Source organism: Camelus bactrianus, chromosome 3 (assembly GCF_048773025.1).
Source record: "Camelus bactrianus isolate YW-2024 breed Bactrian camel chromosome 3, ASM4877302v1, whole genome shotgun sequence".
In the NCBI taxonomy this organism is placed as follows: Eukaryota; Metazoa; Chordata; class Mammalia; order Artiodactyla; family Camelidae; genus Camelus; species Camelus bactrianus.
In genome coordinates, this window is record NC_133541.1 from 118842120 (window position 1) to 118866728 (window position 24609).

The 24609-nt window shown below is 36.9% G+C and overlaps 1 protein-coding gene across 1 annotated transcript in view; it reads right to left on the reverse strand.

Annotated features, from left to right (window-relative positions):
• Nucleotides 1-24609, reverse strand: part of LOC141575620 (uncharacterized) — a 75440-nt gene that overhangs the window by 43354 nt on the left and 7477 nt on the right. The window contains exon 3 of the mRNA XM_074355266.1: nucleotides 2127-2270. The gene's annotated coding sequence lies outside the window, so the exon portion shown is untranslated. The remainder of the gene's footprint in view (nucleotides 1-2126; nucleotides 2271-24609) is intronic.

A 24609-nucleotide genomic window follows, 5' to 3' on the forward strand; every position in this document is an offset into this window, starting at 1 on the left:
GAATTCTTATTATAAGTTCAAGTATCAATCTTATTAAAAGGAAAGATATTCATTTGTAGGAATTATTAAATGATTTCCTAGTCTTTCTTCTTTAACTATTAAATTTAAAAGTTAAAATGTAACAGTAAATATAATGAAATAATAAAGAAAAATTATTTTAAATAACTAAAAATGAAAATTTAGATGATTACATTGTTCACATGGGAGAATTCTGGCAGAAGAATAAAAAAATGAAATTGAAGAGTGTTTTTGAATTTATGGTTTCTATTTAAAATACAAAAAAATGAAAATAAGTTAAGTAGCTTTTCTGATTTTCCTGAATTAAGAAATTATAATATGTTAATTAGAATTTTAATTACTTGTACTTTTCAGACAGATTAGTAATGGTAAAAAATAATTTCAAATAGCTCCCTTGTATGATAGATTCACACTTACCTTTGGAATAGGAGTGCAGTCAGTATGATTCTGACATGGTATCGGTGAACACCCATTGACATCAGTTTCACAATTTTGTTTGAGAAAGCTTTCTGGGCATTCCCCAGTGTAAGCTCTCATTTTGACTAATTCCCCTTTCCCAACAAGACTGAGAAAAACAATGTTCCATTGACTCCTTACAGAATGGGCCTTAAAAGATGACACACACAAAGAAAATAAATGTGATCATAGGCATGTAGCCAACTTAGTACAGAAAAAGGCTCTAGAGTTCATGAAATCTTTTCTAACACATTTTCCTGGTGTAATTTACATATCATAGAACTCACCCATTGCAAATCTAGAATCCAATAATTTTTGCAAATGTATGGAGCTATTGGACCCTCAGCACCAGTGTTAGCACATCTCCATTAACAAAGAGCTCTTATATGGTCCCTTCTTGTCCCTGGCTCCACCCCCATGTGACCATTCATCTTTCTGTCTCTAGAGATCTCTGTTTCTGGGCATTTCATACAAATAGAATGATAACAACGTACTATCTTTTGTGATTGGCTTCTTTTCCTTAGAATAGTTTTTGAGGATTTTTCATATTGTATCACTACCTTGTTACCCTTTACTGCCAAAGAATCAATTCAAAACTATACAATATTTTATTTATTCATTCACAAGTTGGTAAACATTTGGGTTGATTTCACTTTTCAACTTTTTTACTGAGATATAATTGACATATAACATTATGTTAGTTTCAGGCTCATAACATAATGATTCAGTATATGTATATATTGCAAGATCATCACCACCATAAATCTAGTTAACATTCATCATAACACATGGTTACAACTTTTTCAAATTCTTCTTTTGTCATTTCATGTCTTCCCTTGTTTACTTCTTGGTCAGTCCAACTCAAACTATGTCAGTTTTGTTTTTATCAAAAGCCAGTGTTTGTTTTTATCAATTTCTCTTGTCAGTTTCAATGATTTTGCCATTAATCCTTTCTTTTGTGTCTTTTGGGTTCAGTTTGCTCTTCTTTTTCTAGTCATTCAAGGTAGACGCTTAGGCTATTGCTTTAAGACAATTTTCTTTCTTAATGTGGAAATTTAAAACCATAAACTTCCCTGGAAGCATTGTTTAACTAAATTTCATAAATTTTGATATGATGTGAATATGTGTATTCCACTGTGATTCTTCTTTGACTCAGGTTATCTTAGAAATTTGTTTAATCTCCAAATATTTGGAGATTTCTTAAAATTTTTCTGTCATGAATTTCTAATTTAATTCTATTAGGGTTGGAGAGAATGTATCATATGACTCTAATTCTTTCAGACTTATTGAGACTAGCTTTGTGGCCAAGTTCACTTGTTGACAGATTGTCTACCAACAGCAGAGTTGAACGTATGCACTCTTGGCACTGATTGCAATTTGAGAGCGGATACCTTCTTAAATTTGTACCCCAGGAAAGTCACGTGCCTTCCACTAACCCCCACCCTAAGATTGTGTGACTAGAACAAATAAAGTAGTGACCTTATGGCCTAAGTCTGGTAGCCCCACTGCAGCTTTCGTAAGAGCAGGATCAATCTGTGTTTCAACGCAAGGTTGAGAGGCATTTGTCAGCTATGGGTCAGCATGATGCTTTGGGCACCCCCTAGTGGCAATGAAAGGTACCTGCAGGACTGGCCTGACAAGCCTTGCCTTACCTGTTAAGTCCTGGGCTTCGAAATGGAACATAATCCTTTACTCCTTGTTGGCCTGATTAGACAATTCACACATGCTGGGGAGAGCTGAATAGGGACATGTTCGACTTCCTGCTAAAAATGGCATACCTGGCGTCCAGAAATTACCTACAGAAAGTAAAAACATATATATATGTATATTTCAAGTTCATAAGCCTTGTCAACCAATCACTTTATAACCTAAGGCCAACACGTATACAAGTTCATTGGAAAAAAAGCTTTAGACAAAACTCCAACTATTGTTACTCAGCAAGAATATATAAGCCAAAGAAAAGAAAAGAAAAGAAAAACTTAGAATATATGCTATTAATGGATTTGAAGCTTGAATTGTGTGCCAGATTCTAAAATATAAAGGCAATATAAAATGTTGAATGATCACAGTATTGACATTGTTATATTAAAATGACTCAGCATCTAACTTCAGTGTATTAGTACCTGGATAATTATTCTGATCACACAAAGAACAATGAATATGTATTTCTCAATGTTGTGATATACTAACATATTATCATATTAAATAATTATAGGAAATAAAATTTAATTATATTTAAGACATAAAGGTTAGTTAGCATCATGGGAAGAATTATTTGAATAATATGACTTCATATGTATGTAATGCTTGCAGTTTCCATGGCACTTACATTCATAATATCTGATAAAATCCTTAAGATAAGCCTGAGATGTATAAAACATCACTATTATCTAGTTTTATGTTTGAATTTTTTTTAATGAAAAACTCATTTTGCTAGCAGTTAAGCAACTTGCAACATGCCAGACAGTTGGTTGATTAATGCCAGGTTAATAATAAAAAAGTGTGCATTCCACTTAATCCTATTATAATTCACCACAACATACACCCTCTAGATTTGTTCTTTAAAAAAGAGATTAAGACTCAAAAATCACTTGATTGCTAGCATTAGTCTTTTAGACAGTTAGTTAAGGAGAGGCACCAGGTAGATGAGGTGGAGGAGAGAGAGGATGGTCTCTCCTCTCTAGATATTTTAGATAATACATTGTAGCAACTCTAAAGAATGAGCCACACTCCTCCCAACCCATGGATTTTTGTTCTTGTTGTTTATTTATTTGCTTGCTTATTTAGTGACTTGGATGTGTTAGGTGATTAGATAAGCGGGTGCACCAGGCAGATAAGGTGGAGGAGAGGGAGGAAGGTCCAGAAAATGGTGACGTGCCTGCCTTCAGCATAAAGGGTATTTGCTTCCTCTAAATGAGTGCCAGCAGGAAACCGCTTAGAACCTGACAGCCACAACTGCATGGTAGTGACAAGGACATAACCTGATGTGACCCAATGCTGACCGTAATATAATTAGCATTGTGGTTTAGACACCACCCGCACCCCAGGCCTTTCTGTGTGCATCATGGGTAGGGACATGTGCAAAAGGGGGTGAACAGGGGGAGGAGCCAAGATGGCAGAGTAGAGAGACCCCCAGCTTGCCATCTCCCACAAATACACCAAGAATTACATCTATAAGCTCACTGAATCACACAGAACAACTAATGAACTCTGGCAGAGTGTCTCTCATTTCAAAATACAAGAGGGTTCTCAGAAAATCTGGTAAGAAATAAAAGAAAAAACTCAGTGCAGGACCAGTCTTGCAGGGACTGACTGGCACAGGAAGAAAGGTGCCCTCACCCTGGGATGCCCTCTCTATAGCCAGGTGGTCAGTGGGGACAGAAGCGGGGCTTCTGAGGTTCAGAGGAGAAAGTGGCAACTGTGTGGCAGAAAGAACTATGGGGGACTGATGCAGAGGGTCCCTGTGACCCCCCAGCCCTAGATGCAAGCCAGCAGGGACAAGCCAGGACTGGCTTCAGGAGATTGGCGAGCAGCCCAGGCAGAGGGCTGGGCCCCAGGGCACAGAGGCAGCCTCGGGGGACTGGAGGGTGGTGTGACTTCTGGCTGGGGGTGTTTGTGGAACAGAACAACCTGGGACCCTCATAAAAAAGCACCACCTCTGGTGTGAGTGAGGGGAGGGGCACAATGAAGCCATGCCACAGCTGCTTTCTCTGCTTCGCTCCATTGTTACTGCATCCTCATAAGGGAGGTCGGGCTTGGTCATAGCCATGACTGCTGTGGGGAGGCAGGGCTGAAGCTGAATCCATACCCAGCGGCCCTGCAACCAGGGGCACAGGCAGGACGGAGATTTGTTTACAGTCCCAGGCAGAGAGGGCAGGTTTGCTCTCTCTGGACCTTCTGTGGACCCACGCTGCTGGGATGAGCATGCAGTGAGCGGAGCCCTGAGCCATGGCATGGGCGGGCACAGGCATTCACAACAGGCTGGTGGGCCCTACTGTGTGGGGGGGTGGGGCTGGAGTCGGCACTGAAACCCTGGCATGCCACAGACCCAGGCATGCGACTGCATTCTAGCTACAGTGGTTCCTATCTCCTCATACTGGCAGATCTGGACTCGTGGTTACTGGGGCTCTGAACCTGGGGGACAGCAGAGCTGGTGGTTGACATTCCTGCAGCTAAGGTGGAGACAAAGTAAGTGTCAATAAAGAGCATTTTGTCAGCCCCCATACCAAGTGACATATAACTGCCAAGTGGGCATCTCCTGCCTACTCCCTTCCCAGCTGCAGTGCTCCCACCCAGCCCACCACACAGCACAGCTCACAAATGGGTATAGAAGCCAATATTCTAGGGAGCAGACTTGGGTCTGACAAGGCTGTGACAACTACAGAACAAAAAAGGAGGTCCAGCTCAACAACAACAATCAAGGCAGGCACTGAACACCACACCCCTAACCACAGCTCCAATCAAAAGGAGAACAGCCAACACTCACGGAAGAAAGGCATGGCAACCGTCCACACGAAGCACAGCCATGGCAAACAAACTATTAGATGCACGAAGTCTACACAGGAGCACTCCCACTTTAAATAAAAATAAACAAACAAAAATAAAATAGCCCTTCAATACCACAGTAGATAATGGATGTTCCTAAATCCATAGAGCCGGGAAAATATAAGTAAAATGAAGAAGCAGAGGAACCACTCCCAATTAAAAGAACAAGAGAAATCCCATGAAAAAACAATGAATGAAATAGACCTCAATAGTCTGCTAGATCATGACCTCAAAAAGGGAATGATCAATGCACTGAAGGAACTAAGAGACTATCAATAGAGACAGAGAATACTTTAAAAATGAAATTGAAACTATAAAGAGGAGCCAATTAAAAACAGAAAACCCAATGTCTGAGATAAGAGCCAGGATAAAAGCTGTCAAAAGCAGACTAGACAAGGCAGAGGAATGAATATGTGACTTAGAAGACAGGATAGCAGAAGTCAATCAATCAGAACAGCAGACAGAAAAGCAAATAAGAACCAGTGAAAGCAACATAAGGGACCTATGCGATAATATGAAGCATGCTGACCTTTGCATAACAGGGGTCCCAGAAGAAGAAGAAAGAGAAAAGTAGATTGAAAACGTATTTTAAGAAATCATGACTGAAAACTTTCCAAACGTATAGAAGGAAACAGATATCCAAGTACAGGAGGCACAGAGATTCCCAAATAAGAAGAACCCAAACAGACATACACCAAGACATATTATAATTAAGTAGAAAGAAAGGATTCTAGAGGCAGTAAGAGAAAACAAAGAGTGAGTTACAAGCCAACCTCCATAAGGCTTTTAGCTGATTGCTCTACACAAACACTGCTGGCTAGAAAGGAGTGGCAAGATATATTCAAAGTCCTGAATGAGAAAAAGCTGCAACTTAGGATGTTCTATCTGGCAAGACTATCCTTTAGAGTAGAAGAGAGATAAAGAATTTCACAGACAAGCAAAAACTAAAATAATTCAGCAATCCTAAATCCATATATTAAAAGAAATATTGAAAGATCTGCTTTAAATAGAAAAGAAACAGGAAGCTACAGAAATGAGAAAACCATAATTGGAAATGGGATAACTACAATGAGTTGCAAGAGAGTAAACATGAAGATGAAAAAATAAAGAATATAAAAAATCATAGAAAGGTGGGAGAGGAGAGCAAGAAAATATAGATTTCTCTCTCCCTTTTTCTCCTTTATTTTTCTTCTTTTTTTTAGGATGCGCTTGGCCTACATGACTATCAGTCTAAAGCAAACAGATATAGTAAGGGTAACCACAAATCAAAAGCATACAACAGAGTCACAAATGCCAAAAAGAAACCAAGCTAATACAAAAGAAAGTTATCAAACCACAAAAAGGAAAATAAAAAGGAAAAGAAAGAAATAAAGAAGAAATACCAAGTAACTGGAAAACAAAGTTCAAAATGGCAGTAAACACACATCTATCATCACCGTAAATGTCATTGGACTAAATGCTCCAATATAAAGACACAGAGTGGCAGCTTGAATAATCCAACAAGAGCCTACAATGTGCTGCCTACAAGAGACACACTTTAGAGTGAAGCACACACATAGATTGAAAGTGAGAGGAGGGAAAGATCTTTCATGCAAATAGAGAGTAGCAATACTCATATCAGACAAAATAGACTTTAAAACAAAAGCCATAAAGGGAGATAAAGAAGGGTACTGTATAATGAGGAAAGGAGCAATACAAGATGAGGATATTATGCTCATTAACTTATATGCACCCAATAAAGTAGCACCTAGATACATAAAACAAATACTAACAGACATAGAGGGAGAAATTAATGGGAATATAATCACAGTAGGAGACTTTAACACCCCTGTAAGACCAAAACAAGCGATTCTCCAATGAAGACGTACAAATGGCAAATAGGCACATGACAAAATGCTTAATATTGCTAATTATCAGAAAAATGTAAATCAAAACTATGAGATATCATCTCAGACCCAGTCAGAATGGTCATCATCCAAAAGTCCACCAATAAATGCTGGGGAGGCATGGAGAAAAGTGAACCCTCCTACACTGCTAGTGGGAATGTAGTTTGATGCAGCCATTATGGAAAACAGTACAAAAATTCCTCAAAAGACTAAAAATAGACTTACCATATGACCCAGCAATCTTACTCCTGGGCATATATCCAGAGGGAAACTTAATTCAAAAAGATACATGCGCCCTAATGTTCATAGCAGCACTATTTACAATAGCCAAGACATGGAAACAACTTAAATGTCCATCAACAGATGGCTGGATAAAGAAGCTGTGATATATTTATACAATGGAATACTACTCAGCCATAAAAATAATAAAAGACAGTCATTTGCAGCAACATAGATGGACATGGAGATCGTCATTCTAAGTGAAGTAAGCCAGAAAGAGAAAGAAAAATACCATACGATATCACTCATATGTGGAATCTAAAAAAGAAAAAATAAAGACAAACAAATTTATTTATAAAACAAACTCACAGACGTAGAAAACAAACTTATGGTTACCAGGAGAGGAGGGGTGGGAAGGGATAATTTGGGAGTTTGAGATTTGCAGATACTAACTACTATATGTAAAATAGATTAAAAAAACAAGTTTCTACTGTATAGTACAAGTAACTATATTCAATGTCTTGTAGTAGCTTACAGTGGAAAAAGAATATGAAAATATATGTATGTTCCTATATGTCTAAAGTATTGTGCTGTACACCAGAAATTGACACAACATTGTATACTTCAATAAAAATATATTTTTTAAAAAGGGGTGCAAATATGACTAAGCACTCCAGGGGCAAAGCCATTAATCAATCAAGAGACCATATGTAAGCGAGGGTATAAGACAGAAGAGTCAAACAGAGGCCATTGCTGTCTGCCCTTTGATCAGCCTGCCTCCCATTCTTGGAGGTGCACTTTCCCTATGCTAATAAAACCTTTAAAATCTTTAACTACACAACACTTTTTTTTCCCTACTGTCTGAATTCTCTTTCAGGTGAGACAAGAACTGAGGTCTTCCCCTTTTGGGGTAACAAGTCCAATACTCCCACTCCAGGATACAACGTCATGTGTTAAAAAAAGAAAACCAAACACATAAATAAATAAATAAATAAATAATTGCTCTGGCATCTTGTACAAACAAACAAACAAATTTCTCAATGTATAAATATACCTCTGTGCATATCTATCGTGGCAGTTTCCAAAGTAATCAAGAGGAAAAATTAGTGAACAATGAAATGTTCATTTTACAAGTATTTATTTTGAAGTAATTCACATACAGTTGCAAAGATAGTACTGAGAAGTCCTGGGCATGGATACATCTCATAGAACCATAATACACTGTCAAACTAGGAAACCATCATCAGCACAATGTGTGGCTAAAGCTCTGTGTCATTCTATCACATGTGTACATTCAGGTAACACTACCTCTGACATGGTAGAGAACTATTCCATCACCACAAAGATTTCCTTTGTGTTACCCCTTTACAGTCTCACTCATCCCTAATTCTCTTACAACTTTGTAGCCACTGGCAACCATTAATTTGTTCTCCATCTCTACAGTTTTGTCATTTCAATAATGTTATACAAGTAATGTGTGGCTTTTTGAAATTGACTTTTTTTTTTCCACTTATAATGCCCTGGAGAGACTCTGAGTTCTTATGGACTTAGCTTTGCAATAGGAAGTTTAAAAGAAACTTTTGTACAGACTTGGTGCAAAGTCACAGGAACGATCCACTGAACAGCGAGGAAGGAGTCAGCAATTGGTCAGATCCCCAGCTGACACCTCACTAATGACAGCCAGAATTTTTGGAACAATATGGTGGAGACAGTAAAGCTCATCTGTTACTCCAAAGGTGACATGAACTTCTAAGCCATCTTTATAAGTGGGGCATGTTCTTGCCAATGAGATCCTAGGAGAAATTCTGTGTGTTCAGTCCAAGGCAAAGCCTTTGTGTGTGGATGTACATCCTTCCATCTCTCCCCATCTTCAGTTCACTGGCCACTTGGAAGCCACACGTTCTAGTCGGCGCCCCTCCCATATTCCAGCAGTCTAGCCCCCTGAGTCACTACTTGGGAAAGATCTACCCTACGGAGGCACCAAGCTTCCAATGACTTCTGTGTAAGGAAAACTTTGAGTTAAAATGTAACGTGTCAGGTGAATGTAAGTCTAGCCTACAATGGCAACTACTGAAAACTCTGCCAAAGTTGAGATTCTGCCATAATGAGAAGTTAAAAGGTGTGGTATTGGCTTCCTGAGTGGTGGGCACCAAGGAAATCTGTGGCACCAAGGAAATATGAAAGGGTGAAAAGCTGCCGATTCACATTATGAAGTATCACCTGATGTAACTGGAGAGAAACTGAAATGCAAGCTTTCTCAACACCTGTAGCAGAAGAGGATGGAAAGCACAAATGTAGTAGAATGTTTCAGCTGCTATTTACTGCTTTTGGCAAGATAGTAAATAAAACAGACTATGGTCTATCTGCAAACAAATAAAAGAGTGGAAAAATTGGAAATACCAGGGAGCAATATTAAGAATAAAAACAAAGTGTGACCATTTGCTGGCATGGACTGGTATGGCCCAGAATATGCAGGCTCTCTTTCTACATCTTCAATATGTTAAAATGCTTGAATGATTCACCATGTGAAAATAAACCCCTTTATATCAAAATATAGGGCATTAAAAATCTATTCAGCATAAAAAGAATTAGAGGGCAAACACAAAAGTAGTGATGCATCTTTTCATCTTTTAGACATCAAAATATGCATACAGCCATGTGTATATAAGACACATGGTCCAAATAATTTAAACTATTAAGCAGAAATTCTATTCAATCACCTAAGTAAATTTTACTTTAATGGCAATCTTAATGGGGCATCTACAAAGGAAACTAGCTCTGCTCTCCTAAGAAGGTACATATGTCCACTAAAAAGTGACAGTAAAGAGAAGATCATTTTAGACTGCAATATTTTATTATGATTTTAGTAAGTTCTTTAGGTCAGTGCTCTAATGAAGTGTCAAAATTGTCTAAAGCAATTTGGTGTAAAATAATGCATAGCGGTTAGTTGAATATTTTATCCATAAAAATTCATTTCAGTCTACTTTCATTGTGAGAATAAAGCTATTATACTCTAAGGGTAGAGCACACAGAGACGTCATCACATAGGAGAGCAATTTGCCTTTTACTCCTGTGGGAAAAGAAAGTAAGAAAAGGTTGCTAGGAGCTCTGCTCAAGGAGTAGAAAAGTGTAATAAGCAAAAAAACATGAGAAAATTAAAGAAAGACAGCCAACTTGTCGACTCATGTTTGAAGAATTTGTCAAGATGAAGAATTACTTCAAAATAAGAAAGGGTATTTGATGCAAATATTTAGTATTCATCTGTGTTAAAAGTCATCAGGTGAAATATTGATATTTAGGTATTTAAGATAAATTAAATGCTAAGCTACTCATTTTATGCCTACCTTAGCAAATACCATTTAAGTACCCTTATTCTTATGTTATTAATTCAGTTTCATCTATGCATGGCATGACATTTTAGCAGTTAAACATATCAGCTTTGTTAACTTCCTAACATGTGACTCTCACTAAGAAAGTAAAGCGGGGATTTATTAAGGGGTGGATGGTTCACTGTAAGGGGGGAGGGGGGAAGGGGCAGGTGAGCAGCTGCCCTGCGTTTCTTTGGCAAGTTGGTTACACAGGCTGTAGAAATGAATGGGTGGGGTGTTCATTGGGGATGTAAGGGTTTGGGGTCCTATTCCCTGATTTTCACCCCGACTCCACCTTCCCGAAAGGAGGGGGGATTTTTGTCCTTATTTAGTCTGGATCAGAAGTGTCACGGCATTGGTGCATGGTGGGTACTTCTAATCTTCAAGGCTAATTTTATTGAATTGAGTGTACAATGAGCAAAAGGTTACACTCGGACAGTGGAGATTCCTGTTTCCCACCTTTCTTTGTTGGCCTCCAGGCCACTTGTCATCCCAAAATGTGTGGCTGCTTATCAGCCCAGAGGTTCCTGCTTTTCTTTCTCTGCCCAGAGACCCCTGTTGTTTATACGATGTGTGGTTTCCTGCCTTTGGCCCCAGTGCCCCTCCTTTTTGCCCAATTCCTGCCATTTGGCCTGTGCCCCTTTTCTCTGCTCAGATCTAGCCATCTGCCTGCTCTAATGATTATACCCATTATTATAGACTGAATGTTTGTGTCTCAAATTCATACGTTGAAACCCTACCCTAATGTGATGACAGTAGGAGGCAGGGACCATGGAAGGTAATTAGGATTAGAGGAGCTCATGGGAATGGAGCCCTCATGAGTGGGATTCATGCCTTAGAAAGTCCTGAGAGCCCTCCTCTCTGCTGTCTGCCTTGTGAGGGCATCATGAGAAGCTGGCATTCTGCAACCTGCAAGCCTTCACCCACACCTGACCGTGTGCCCACCATGATCTTAGACTCCCTGTCTGCAGAACCGTGAGGAGTAAGCTCCTGTTGTTTACCAGCCACCTGGGCTATGCTAGTTCTGTTACAGCAGCCTGAATTGAGATGTCCATTACAGGGGGATAAATGAGGCACAGGGAGGATAGTTCAAGAAATACACCCATTCCCATATCATTCCCCAGAAGCTCTGAGGACTGTCTGCAAGAAGCACAAAACATAAGACTGCATTCAAGATGTACCTAAAGATGTGTGAGTCATGAAAAGAAAAAAAAAATGTTACCTCAGAACAAATGGATACGATCCCTAAAGTAAACCCACTCACAGTTCTCAATTCAGAGCAGCAGGAAGCGGAAATCAAGATGGTCTCTGGAGCACTCAGTTAGGGTACAAGGTGGGTGCAGGGGAATCCAAATCAGACTTTGGGAGCGTATTGAAAAGAAGGATGTCGATCACATATTCCAGGGTGCGACTTTAGCTTAGGATGCCTGAGACTAAGTACACCCATCAGGTAAGTTTTCATTGAATAAATGCAAGTTTTTCTGGTAGAAAAACTACATTTCCAATTAGAAAACTACTTTTTAGCAACAACAAATTGGTGTCAACAAAAAGACAAGGACAGAAGATCTGCCACTAATATTAGAAGTTTCTACCTCAAGGTCACAATCAGTGTATCTCCAATTAGGTAGGAAGGTAAAGCCTCTATAAATCTAATTTTGTTTTCATGTTTAATCAAAGCCTTACAGATTTGAACAGGAATCTGCTCAGTCTCTGGCTGAAAGCACGTCAACACCCAAATACCAGACAAGCTTGGTCACTTCTTAGTGAAAGAGAGAAAACAAAGAAATGAGATCACACATGTGAAAAGAGCCAGTATTTCAAAGGAAGAGTTGAAAAGTAGAGCAAACATCCTTCTCTGGGGCAGAGACACTGGTAGCAGGAGAATAAATAGAAATCTACAATTCAGGGACTGATAGAGCAAAACAAGATGTTTTTTTGAAAAGAAATATTAGAGTCAATCTTTCAGTAATTCTTATCAAATAGTGAAAGAATAGATCTACCTGACATTCAGAATATTAAAATGGTCATTTATATACATATATTTGATTATATGTATTAAAAGGAGAATGAAGTATAACATAATAATTAATAATTCAGTACCAGGAAAAACTGAAAATGGAAAAAGCATGCCCAAAATTAATACAGAAGAATACAGGATGGCTGACTATACCAATAACATAAAACATAATCTGTAAAGAAAATTGGAGAACTACTCGGACCCTGAGCCTAAATTTTCTGAATCATTAAAGTTTGTCAAAAGTGTAAAATTGGATTCATTATGTTCCACAACAGCCTTGTTCAAAGAAATAAAGTATCAAATAAAATTTGAAATTTTCTAGTAGTTACATTTAAAAAAATTAACTAAGCAAATGAAGTTAATTTTAATAATACACTTAACCTACCTCCAATCATTCCCAAACACAATTATTTAAATAATCATCAATATATGGTATTATTAATGCCATATTTTATATTTTTTTATACTGGGCCTTTGAAAACTGACGTGGAAAAGTGTGTTCTTTGCACTTATAGCCATAAGTGGCTAGTGGTTCTGTCCTGGACAGCACATTTCTAGACAGAAGAAAAATCTAAATCTTCCAATTTCATCTCACAAAGCTATTTGGAACTTGAAGGCAAACACCTTACTGAGCATAACATTTAATTTCAGTCCCATGCCTATGGATGGAGGAAGCTTAAGTGAAATATGAGCAATTAAATCTCACTGACATTGAAAAGTAGTACTAAAACACAACCAAGTTAGGTCTATCCTGAGGTTGAAAATTTTAGAAAACGTATGAATACAATGTCACACTAATAGAAATAAAAGTGTATAAATCTGAGGGACAATGAAATGAAATTGTTCGGACACTATCCCCGTATCTCATATCTTACAAAAATTATCGGTACAATCAGATTGGATATTTACATGTGATGGGTAAAACAATAAAAATTTTAGGAAGTAAGATTTCTTAGATATTACACAAATCATTAAAATCTCGTGAAGAATAAGAACATCTACTTATTCAAAGACGCCACTGAGAGACTGAAAACTAAGAGAGAGAATGGGACAAAATATTTTTAACACTGACAATTAGTGAATAGAGTACTTTAGGAACTCCTACAGATGAATAAAATATGTAAATTATATGTATGCATATTTATATATTGTGCTATACATATTATAAAAGCTCTTTAAAGCGTTTTATATATATACATAAAACAACTCAATAAACAATGAACAAAAAAGTTAAGATTCTTCACAAAAAAGATATCAAATGCCCAATAAATTTTCAAAGCATTCACTATTATTAATAAATATAGAAATAAAAATTAAACCAAAATAGAATTCTACTATGTAGTTGCCAGAGTGGCTGTAATAAAAATGGGTGATGTGCTGAGTGATGCTTGTTTGTACAGAAAAGAGAAGTTTCATACATGCTCACAGGAGCATAAGTTAGCACAACCCTTTTGCAAACAATGTGTTATTAATTACTAATATTTAACAAATACATAAACCATGACCACAAACTCCACTGATACGTATATAAGTAATTGATATACATATATGCACATATAAATATGTATATATGCATATATACGTATATATACATTTACAAAGGAGAAACGAGATACAGGTGCAAGAAAGCTTATAGTAGAATTATTCATGAAAGTCACAAACTAGAAATTGTCTAGATGATGTCCATCATCATTACATTAGATATATAGTTTTGATATGTTTATACAACTGAAAAGCACACAGTGACACATTTAGCTAAAGCTGAACTCTCACAAGCATAACATGAATAAAGAAGGCTAGGCAGAGTAGAAAGCATACTGGAAAATTCCACTCATATGAAGATCAAATGAAGAAAAGGAAAGCTAAATTATAAAAATTCTGGAGAGTCTTCATCTTTGGGAGTAGAGGATCGGGGAAAATTCCCGGAAGGGGTATGGAAAGAGCTTCTGGGATGCTGGCGATACTTTCTTTCTTGATCTATGTCCCAGTTATGTGGAGTTTTATGTTATGAGAAATCTGTATTCATAACACTAAATGCAATTTAAAAATACGTGAAATTAAAGCACTCCCAAAATTAAAATAAAATAAAAAACTGGTTTAAAAAATAACTTCTATTATATGTGATAGGAAGATGCTCCTCCTTGTTTCTAAATATTCGCTTGTGTCATTGGTAATCTAACGCGAGCCAACCTCAGGGTCACCGGAGAACTTGTTAAAACAGATTGCTGGACCTCATCTCCGAAGTTTGGGTGTCAGTGGGTCTGCATTCTTCGCCTCAAATTGAGAGTTTTCATTTCCAGTTAGTTCCCAGGTGATGCTGATGCTGCAGATGCTGGACCACACATTATAAAGCACCAACCGCTGCTATTCTCTTTGAAAGAGACTTCCCTCCTTGTAGTCACTTAACTCATCCAGCCCCAGCTAAACCATGTAATAGGTTTTCCTGCCCCCAACCACAACCCCTACCGTTAGAGGGCGCGCTTCTGCGCGTCCACCGTACTTAGAAACGCAGGCGTGCTTTTTATCTCTTTGTCTCGGTTTTTAAAATTTCTCCACTTTATACTGGCATTCTTTAGGGCTTATTTTAACCCTTAGAATTATTTTGATTTTGCTTGTTGAATAAATAAACAAATCCCACTGAGTTCTCAATTTCCTGTGTGGTTTGAATTTTTTCTTTTGCGTTCCTGTATTTCTTGTCTTCAGTTCTCCCTTTGTCAAGTTTCAGACCAGATTCCTCAGGGCTCCCTTCCTCCTGTATCATTAAAGAGTAATGAATTGATGAAACTTGTGTCCAGACAGCCTCCTGCCCTACTAACTCAGACGGAGACTGCAGAGGTTTTTTGGGGGTGTTTTTTCCCCCTCCTATATATGAAATCCTATTCACCTCTTTCCTGGCTGGGGGCACCATTCCTTTTGTAAATTGCCAGGAAATTGACAATCAATTGCTCTCCTCTCATTATGCCCCCCAGCGGCTGACTTAATTTTTATTTTCCTTTCCCCCTTTTCTCATCTAAGCTTGCTCTGAAGACTTTTCTCACAGTCTGTGAATTATCTCATTTTTTTTCTTTATTCCAGCTTTACTTTCCACAAAAACACTTTCCTAGAAAATAAATACTTTTCCTGTTTTCTTCACCTTCTGCTTTCAGAACCAGCATTTCCCTTACCACATCCTTTTCCATCTTCTTTCTGGGTCACCAAAACCTGCTTTTAATATACAATAAGAAATAAATACATCCATCCTCTTGTGTTCAAAAAATATGTTTTCTATGTTTAATGAAAAGTCTCTGTTTTATATTTCATCAAATCCATCTTTTTATGAATCAGTACACAATTACATTCTTTAGAGGAAAAGCATTAGAAAATATAGCTTAATTTAATAAATGCTTTGGAATTTTGTTTCTACTACAGAAATATTCATTTACTCTGGTATTCAGGTGATGTGTTATATATTAATTTAGATGTGTACAGGTAACAGGTAATATCTGTGAATATTGCAGAAATATTATGCCTTCAACTACCCTCAGACCTAGAAGCTATTATCATTAAGGGGCAAGGACACTTCCTCTGCCTTTCCAACTTTCAATGCTTATAAACTATTCCCCTATGTTTTCTGCTCAGGTGTAATTCAAGTCAGGAAGGTAAACTATAAAGTCATAGACTGTTTTTCTTCTTTGGTGTCTGTATGTGCTAAGAGTCTTATTCTAAACATTTATAACCAATGGCAATTGAATGACTAATGTAACTAAATGTGCATGTCAGTTACAAAGTTTATTTCTGACCAATTGTCTTGATCAGCTGCAAAGCCTTTTGTTATATAAATATATATTTGATTACAAAGTTAATATTGAATACTGTGGTTACATATTCCTTCATTAGGGCAGCAGATTGCCAAGATGGTGGAGTAGAAGGATGAGGACCTCATCCTCTCCCACAAATACAGTAAAATGACATCTACCTGTGGAACAAATCTCCCAAAATACCTACTGAACTTTGGTAGAATATCTCTTACAACCAGAAATACAAGGAAATCCTCACACAACCAGATAAACAAGTTTCTACTGTATAGCACATGGAACTAGATTCAATATCTTGTAGTAGCCTATAATAAAAAAGAATATGGAAAGGAATACATGTATGTTCATGTATGACTGAAAAATTATGCTGTACACCAGAAATTGGCACAGCATTGTAAACTGACTCTACTTCAATTAAAAAGGGTAGGAAAACATTATTTTGTATATGAATAATAAATAATGACTGGAAAAGTGACATTTCAAAAACCTTGAATTTCAAACTAATTTTGCCCAATGTATGTTCTCTGTAATCACTGAGGACAAGTTATATGGTTAATTTTAAATATACTTGTGATGGGCAAGTACCTAAGTAAAACAAGTAAATTTTTGAAACATGGTTTCTGGTTCAAAACTTTGTCCTCTATAGATAGATATTTGTTTTCTTTGTCTTTTGGGAGCACATGAAAACAATGGCAGTGATTTGCTTGTATGTTAAGGAATGCCAAAAATCAGAACCACGAGAACAAACAGACCGAGTAGGTAATTTAAGTCTTTTTGTTTTTCCACAGTTGTCACAGAAAATATTTCTGCTTTATAACTAGTAGCTTTGCTACCAGTCTGTGTGTTTTAGAGGCAAAAACAATGACTAATGGGTTTAAATCAAATCTGGTTTGCTTTCTCTTCTCTCTTTCCTTCTTCCATTAGAAATTTGAACAATGAAGTGAGGTCAGGAGCCTCTTTGATAAAATGCTGGCTTTTCACTTTTCATAAAATGCTGGGTGTGATGGGCAAGTTCATGGCTAAGGACTATGCTTTTAATTCTCTTTCAGTCTTCACCAAAGTCTGTTCATGGATATGGGTGGTCATCTCAACAGGCATTGAAGAACTTGAGGCTTTATGACAATACGTTTTTCTTTCTGGGATACTGATGGCAGAGATATAAGTAAGATATTTTTATGCCTGAATTCACTCATCAAACTCACGTCATACAAACTAGAGATTATAATACAGAGATTTCTTAATAAATTAAGCAGAAATTCTATTTCATTTTATTATTAGTATTTATTATTCATTTAGCTTTTCCCTCCTTATAGTAAAACAAAATTTTATTTCCTTGTCTAATTCCTAGGTAAAACACAGCAGTGATTTTGTATTTAGTGGTTATTCTATATGGAAGTTAATCAGTACTTAAATTACATTCTTATCTTTAATTGTCAAAATAACATGAGAAAAATGTGACTGTCTTACTCTGGGTCACAGATAATGTGATTCAGTGCCTGTTAGACAGAGCAGATCAATTCTCCCATGCCACACTCAGGAAGGCACAGTTACCTGAGGGGACTGGCCTGCTGTCACCCACACTTTTCACCTTTTTTTCCCTAAATGATAGCCATCCTGACATGTGTGAGGTGATATCTAGCTGTGGTTTTGATTTGCATTTTCCCAATGATTAGTGATGCTGAACATTTTTTTCATTTACTCTCCATGGAGAATCTAGGTTTTCTTACCATTTAACTGGTAAGGGAGTGACTTTAATGGAAGGCAATTGTAGTTTTTCCATTTCCCTCCCTCTCTGTACACCAAACATTATATTTTTCTTTTGGAAACACTGCTAAACGTATGATTAGATATCCTTACCTACCCCTCAAAGTCTAGGGTATTCACTACTTTCAAATTATACAGAATTCCATTAAACTGAGAATAAAAATACACCAATCACAAATTTAGTGAGCATTACTACAAAGAAATAGAAAGTAAGTTTACTAAACTGTTTGTGGTGAATAATTTACAATATATACATATATCAAATCTTTATGTTGTGCACATGAAACTAAAATAATTTTTTAGTCAATTACATCTCAAAAATGTAGTAAACAGACAAGCAAAAGCAGTTTAATGGTAGAAGTTTACTATAGGCCTCTCAGAAGAAAGGGTAAAGATAGATAAGATTTCCCTAATACAGATGTATACATTGGCCTAGTGGCAAGATAAATGATTGCTGAGGGACATGTCTAAATTCAGCTATCTCCATAAAAGCAATGCATTGAATGAGTCCTATTTTTCTTTACTAGCAATTCCAATTCCCAGAAGATAGAGAGACTTAATAATCTGAAATTATTTTTGAACACAAAGGGACAAAATGATTGACAATATGGTAACCCCAGGATTAAGAAACTTGACATACTGTTCAGATTATTAAACTAAAACCAACAGGATGAAATATAAGAAAAAAATGAATGAAGTCTCCTGGACTTCAGGTTAAATATCTACATAAGTCAACACATGGAGCACATGTAGATTAATAATAGTTCGTGTGAGAAACCCGAATATCATGTAAAAGAGCAAAGTGATTAAAATGCTGACAGGAGCACTAAAGTAGAGTTAGCAGCAACAGCTGCTGGAATTGGTAAAAACTCTGAGTCTATGTCTTCTTACTTACTAAGTTCATACCTTATTGTTTCACAGGAGTCAAAATTTTATTTTGTATTTATAGCTTCCCGCAGATTCTACTTAGAAACAAAATTTTCCATGGGAAAATATCCTGCTTAATGAGCTACTTATAGGAAGTTCTTTCTGGTTGAATAGATGTCAGCGTGAGCCAAGGCAATAGCAAAGGTAATCACAGTGGTCAGCTGAGACAAGGTTCCCACCCACCCACCCCTCCCCACTCCCCGGGAAAAGGAGGACAATGCAAAGGAGAAAGAAAGGAGAGTGAGTCCGGAGAAAGGAGTTAGGAGCCAGGGACAAATTCTCCAGAGGAGAGGCAAGTGGAAAGTCCAAGGAAGTGAAGAAATTATACCCAGGTTATCAAATTTATCATAATGCTTGTAATGATATTAACCCCTATAGGTAAGGGTGGTTTATAATGACCTCTTTCATATATCAATAGTAAGATTATAAATTTGCTTGCCAGGGCTTAAAGGAAATTTCTTAGTGCACATATGTCAAGAATCTTAAAAATATTGATACATGTGATCCAATAGTTTCATGTCTAAAAATTTATTCTAAATTCAACTATGGAAATAATCAGTGATATAGACAAAGTTTTGTATTTATATTATAGCATTATTTATATATTATTATTTATACATATAATATTTATACATTATTATTTATAGTCAACTGATTTTCCACAATAGTGGAAAAGTCAATTAAATGCACAAAGGACAGTCTTTTCAAAAAAATTTGGTTGGGACAATTACATATCAACATGTGAAAAATCATATATGTATATACATTTTAAATGAACATACAACTAGAGTGGTTAAATAAACATACTGACTTAGTAGAACACTTAAATAGCTATTAAATTTTAATATTACATCAATCACTCCTATAGTGTTTATTATGTGTCAGCCACAGCTAGAAACTTGTACATAGAAACTTATACTCATTTAAATCTCACATCTGTTGTATGAAGTAGTAACTGTCGTTAGGCGCACTTCAGAAACAGCGAGGTTAGGTTGGTACCCAAGGTCGCAGGTGGACCTGGACTGTATGCAAATCCATGCCCCTTCCTCAGTGTCTTCCCTCTTTAACTGTTAGGAGATGAACTGGTGAACTGGCTACCCCACGGACACCAAATTCTCCTTTGCCTTAAACTTCACCCATGCCTCCAGGTCTTCAATAACATGAAGACAGCTCTAGAAAATACAGAAAACCCTGCTGCATTCTTGAGAACCCAGGATCACCAAAGAATTTCTCTTAAATATAATGGGAGTCGGATCAAATTGCTCTAAAGATATCCAAACCTGTCAAATGCATCGGAGACACCTGAATGCATTGCTAATAAATTCCCCTCTGGAGGGCAAGATGGAATTATGGGCTATAAATAAAGGATGTTCTGCACAGACTTCTGGCAATGGTTAATTGGAAGAGAAATTCCCTGGGGCCAGTGCAAGGTGCGTGAGCAGAGCGCATTGCTTGAAATTCCAGTTTAACAGCCACTGGTACTTAACACATCGGAGCACAGACTGCCCGGCCGGATGGACTTTGGGATTCTAAAGCTGGATTTACAAAGTTAAAAGCAAAAAACCAGTGAGGCAGGGTTACATGGATTTTTTCTTGCTGCCTGGGGGATGAAGCTGTGCATAGTCAGAGAGAAAGCTAAATACTGAAATCTGACCTCCACCATAGTGGATCCAGTATCCAAAAAAAAAAAAAAAAAAAGTATCAGGTAATAAAATGTACTTTCTAGCATGCTCACTTCTCTGGCCACAGACTCACTCCTCCACCTGTTAATCTACTTTGGTATAAACAACCTCCCAGTTCACAACCTAGAAAGACAATGTGGGCACTTGAATAGACAATAAGGGAAGCCGAATCCAAGAGAGTAATTGCATCTTTGTGAGAAATACTGGGGGAGTAAAGACTTCTTTCTTACATAGAATGAGTTTCCAGAAAATAAGTAAAACCAATTAGCAGTTGATGAAAATTTCCTGGAAAATACATAAAGAAAATAACACTTGATAAGCATAGAAAAGACATTTTTTAATGATTGTGAGACAATGTTAGCTAATACTGTATGGTAGCATTTGTGTTTGCCATGCCAGGCAGGGCTCTACCAGACTTACATGGACAGCTGCACTGACCCTCCAGTGCATCAGGCAGCAGCGTCACCCCCGTTATCAATTAGGAAAATGAAGCAAGGAAGTTGAGTCTTTTGTTTAACTCGGCATGGCTCTGAATGGCAAACCGCGTGCGTCAGACCCAGGGATCCATCGGCACGTCCTGCTCGTGCTGCTTTTCCCTTGGACCTTCTCAACTTACTGCCTCGACTTTCACTGTTCAGAGTCAAACTTCACGAATTTTCTAACTCCACTGCCTCAGATCTGGACTTCCTTTCCACCATCCCAACGATGGACAACATCACTAACAGTCGTCATACTGCAGCATCCAGTGAAGTCTTTTTGTTTGTTTGTTTTTGTTAATGGACCTGCCAGCAGAGCAGCAATTAAAGTGTGGATTGCGCTCTACTTTTTTTTTTTTTTTTAATTGTGAACACTTAAAACATGAGCTGTCCTGTCTGAACAAAATTTCAAGTATACACTATAATATTATTAAATACAAGCACTATGTTTTACAACAGATCCCTAGAACTTCTTCCCCTTGCATAATTGAAATTTTATAGTCTTAAAAAAAAAAAAAAAACCCATTTCCATCTCCCTCCAGCCTTTGGACACCACCATTTTACACTCTGCTTCTCCGAATTTGACTACATTAGGTATGCCATATGTGTGGAATCATACATTACTTGTCATTCCATAACTGGCTCATTTTACTCAGTGTAATGTCCTCCAGGTTCATCCTGGTTGCTGTACATGGCAGGGTTTCCTTCTTTTCAAAGGCTGAGCAATATTCCGATGAAAGTATGTACCACATTTTCTGTATCCATTCATCTGTGAATGGGCGTTTAGGTTGCTTTCATATCTTGGATATTGCAAATAGTTATGCAATGAACATGGGAATGAAAATATCCTTTTGGGGCTCCTGGCTCCAATTATTTAGGCTATATACTGAGAAGTGGGATTGCTGGGTCATATAGTAATTCTGTTTTTTATATTTTGAGGATCATAGTATTTTCCATAACAGCCAGGCCATTCTACATTCTCATCAACAGTGTACAAGGTTTCCAGTTTCTCCACAGCCTCTCCAACACTTTTCTTCTGTTCTTTTAATAACAGCCACCCTAACGAGTATGAAGGGCTGTCTCATTGTCTTCATCTGCATTTCCCTGATGGTTAGTGATGCTGAGCACATTTTCTTACACCTGCTGGCCATGTGTATGTCCTCTTTGGAAAAATGTCTATCCAAGATTTTGCTCATTTTTAACTGGGTTATTTGTTTTTTGCTATTGAGTTGTAGGAGTTTCTTATATATTTTGGATATAAACACCTTATCAAATGTAAGTTTGGCAAGTAGATCCTCCCATTCTCTTAGGTTGTCTTTTCATTTTATTGATTCTTTGTGCAGAAGCTTTTAGTTTGATACAGTTTCACTTGTGTATTTGGGGGTTTGTTTCCTGTGCTTTTGGTGTCATATGTCGGGAACATTTGCCAAGGCCAGTGTCAGAAAGTTTCTCCTCTATGTTTTGTTCCAGGAGGTTTATAGTTTCAGGTCTTGCGTTTAAGTCTTTAATCTATTTTAAGATGATTTTTACTTACAGTGTAAGATAAGGGCCCAGTTTCATTCTCTGAATGTGGGTATTCAGTTTTCCCATCACCCTTTGTTGAAGGGACTATGCTTCCCACCTTGTGTGTTCTTTCTCCCTTGTTGAAGATCAGTTGATTACATAGATGTAGGTTTATTGTCAGTCTGTTTGTTCCATTGATTCATATGGCTATCTTTAAGCCAGTAATACAGTTTTGATTACTGTAGTTTTGTAATATATTTAGAAATCAGGAAATACGATGTCTCCAACTTTGTTCTTTCTTAATATTTCTTCAGCTGTTAAGGAGTTTTTCTACTTCTGTAAGCATTTTTGACTGTCTTCATGTAAAAAATATTATGAATTTGATGGGAATAGCACTGAATCTGCAGATTGCTTTGGGTATTATGAACATTTTAACACACTAAGTCTTCCAATATATGAATATATATTTCTATTTACTTCTGTCTTCTTTTGTTTCTTTCTTCAACATGTTGCAGTTTTCATGGTATGAATCTTTCATCTCCTTGGGTCTAATCCCAAGTATTTTATTGTCTTTGATGTTAGTGTGAACAGGATTGTTTCTTTAATTTCCTTCTCAGATAGTTCACTGAGTGTATAGCAATCAATTTTTGCATATTGATTTCAAATCTTACAATTTTATTGAATTTGTTTATTAGTTCTAACACTTTTTTATGGGGCCTTATGGTTTTCTACATACAAGATCATTTTGTCTGCAAACAGGTATATATTGACTCCTTTTTGAATTTGGAGTTCTATTTCTTTTTTTCTTTTTTTTCTATTGCTTTGGCTAGAATTTCCAGCACCTTGTTGCACAGAAGTGGTGAGAGGGAGCATCTGTAACTTGCTTTTGATCATGAGACAGTCTTTAATTTTTCTTCATTGAGTCTGACGTTAGCTTCGGGCTTGTCTTCTATTTCCTTTACCACATTGAGGCACATGCCTTATATCCCTAGTTTGTTAAGCGTTCTTATCATAAAGGAGAGTTGAATTTTGGCAAATGCTTTTTTCTGCATCTGTTGAGAAAATCATGGGGTTTTTCTCTCTTATTCTGTTAATGTGGTGTATCACATTACTGACTGTATTTGTTGAACCATGCCTACATTCAAGGGGGATAAACCCCATTTGATTATGGTGTATAAGCCTGTTGACCTCGATGGACTAGTATTTTGTTGATAAATTTTGCATGTATGTTCATCAGGGATATTGACCTATAACATTCTTCTCTTGTAACACATTTGCCTGGCTTTGGTATGTGGGTAACCCTGACCTGGTAAAATAGTTTGGAACTATTCTTTCTCCTTCAATTCACTGCAGGAGTTTGAGAAGGAGTGGCAGTAATTCTTTTTTTAAATGCTTGCTAGAATTAACCAGTGAAGACATGTGGTCCTGGGACTTTCTGTTTTTGGAGGCTTTTGATTACTGATTAAATCTCTGTACTGGTAATTAGTCTGTTTAAATTTTATATTTCTTCAGTATTCAGTCTTCGTAGGTTGTATATTTCTAGGAATTAATCCATTACTTTAAGGCTATGTAAGTTGTTGGCGTATAGTTGTTTATACTATTCTCTTTTGATCCCTTTTTATTTCTGTGATATCAGTTGTAGTCTGTTTTTATTTATTTGAGTCTTCTCTATTTTTTCTTAGTCTAACTTACATCTGTCAATTTTTATTTTTCAGAAAACCAACTCATTTTGATTTTTTGAAATATCTTTCTATGCTTTGTTTATTTTTGCTTTAAGTTTTATTATTTCCTTTCTTAATTTTTGGCTTAGGTTATTCTTCTAATTCAATAAGGTGTAAACTTAGGTGGTTTATTTGAGGTCTTTCTTCATTTCTGATGTAGGTGTTTATCAATATAATGTTCCCTCTGAGTAATACCTCTGATGGACCCCATAAGTTTTGGTATGTTGCATTTT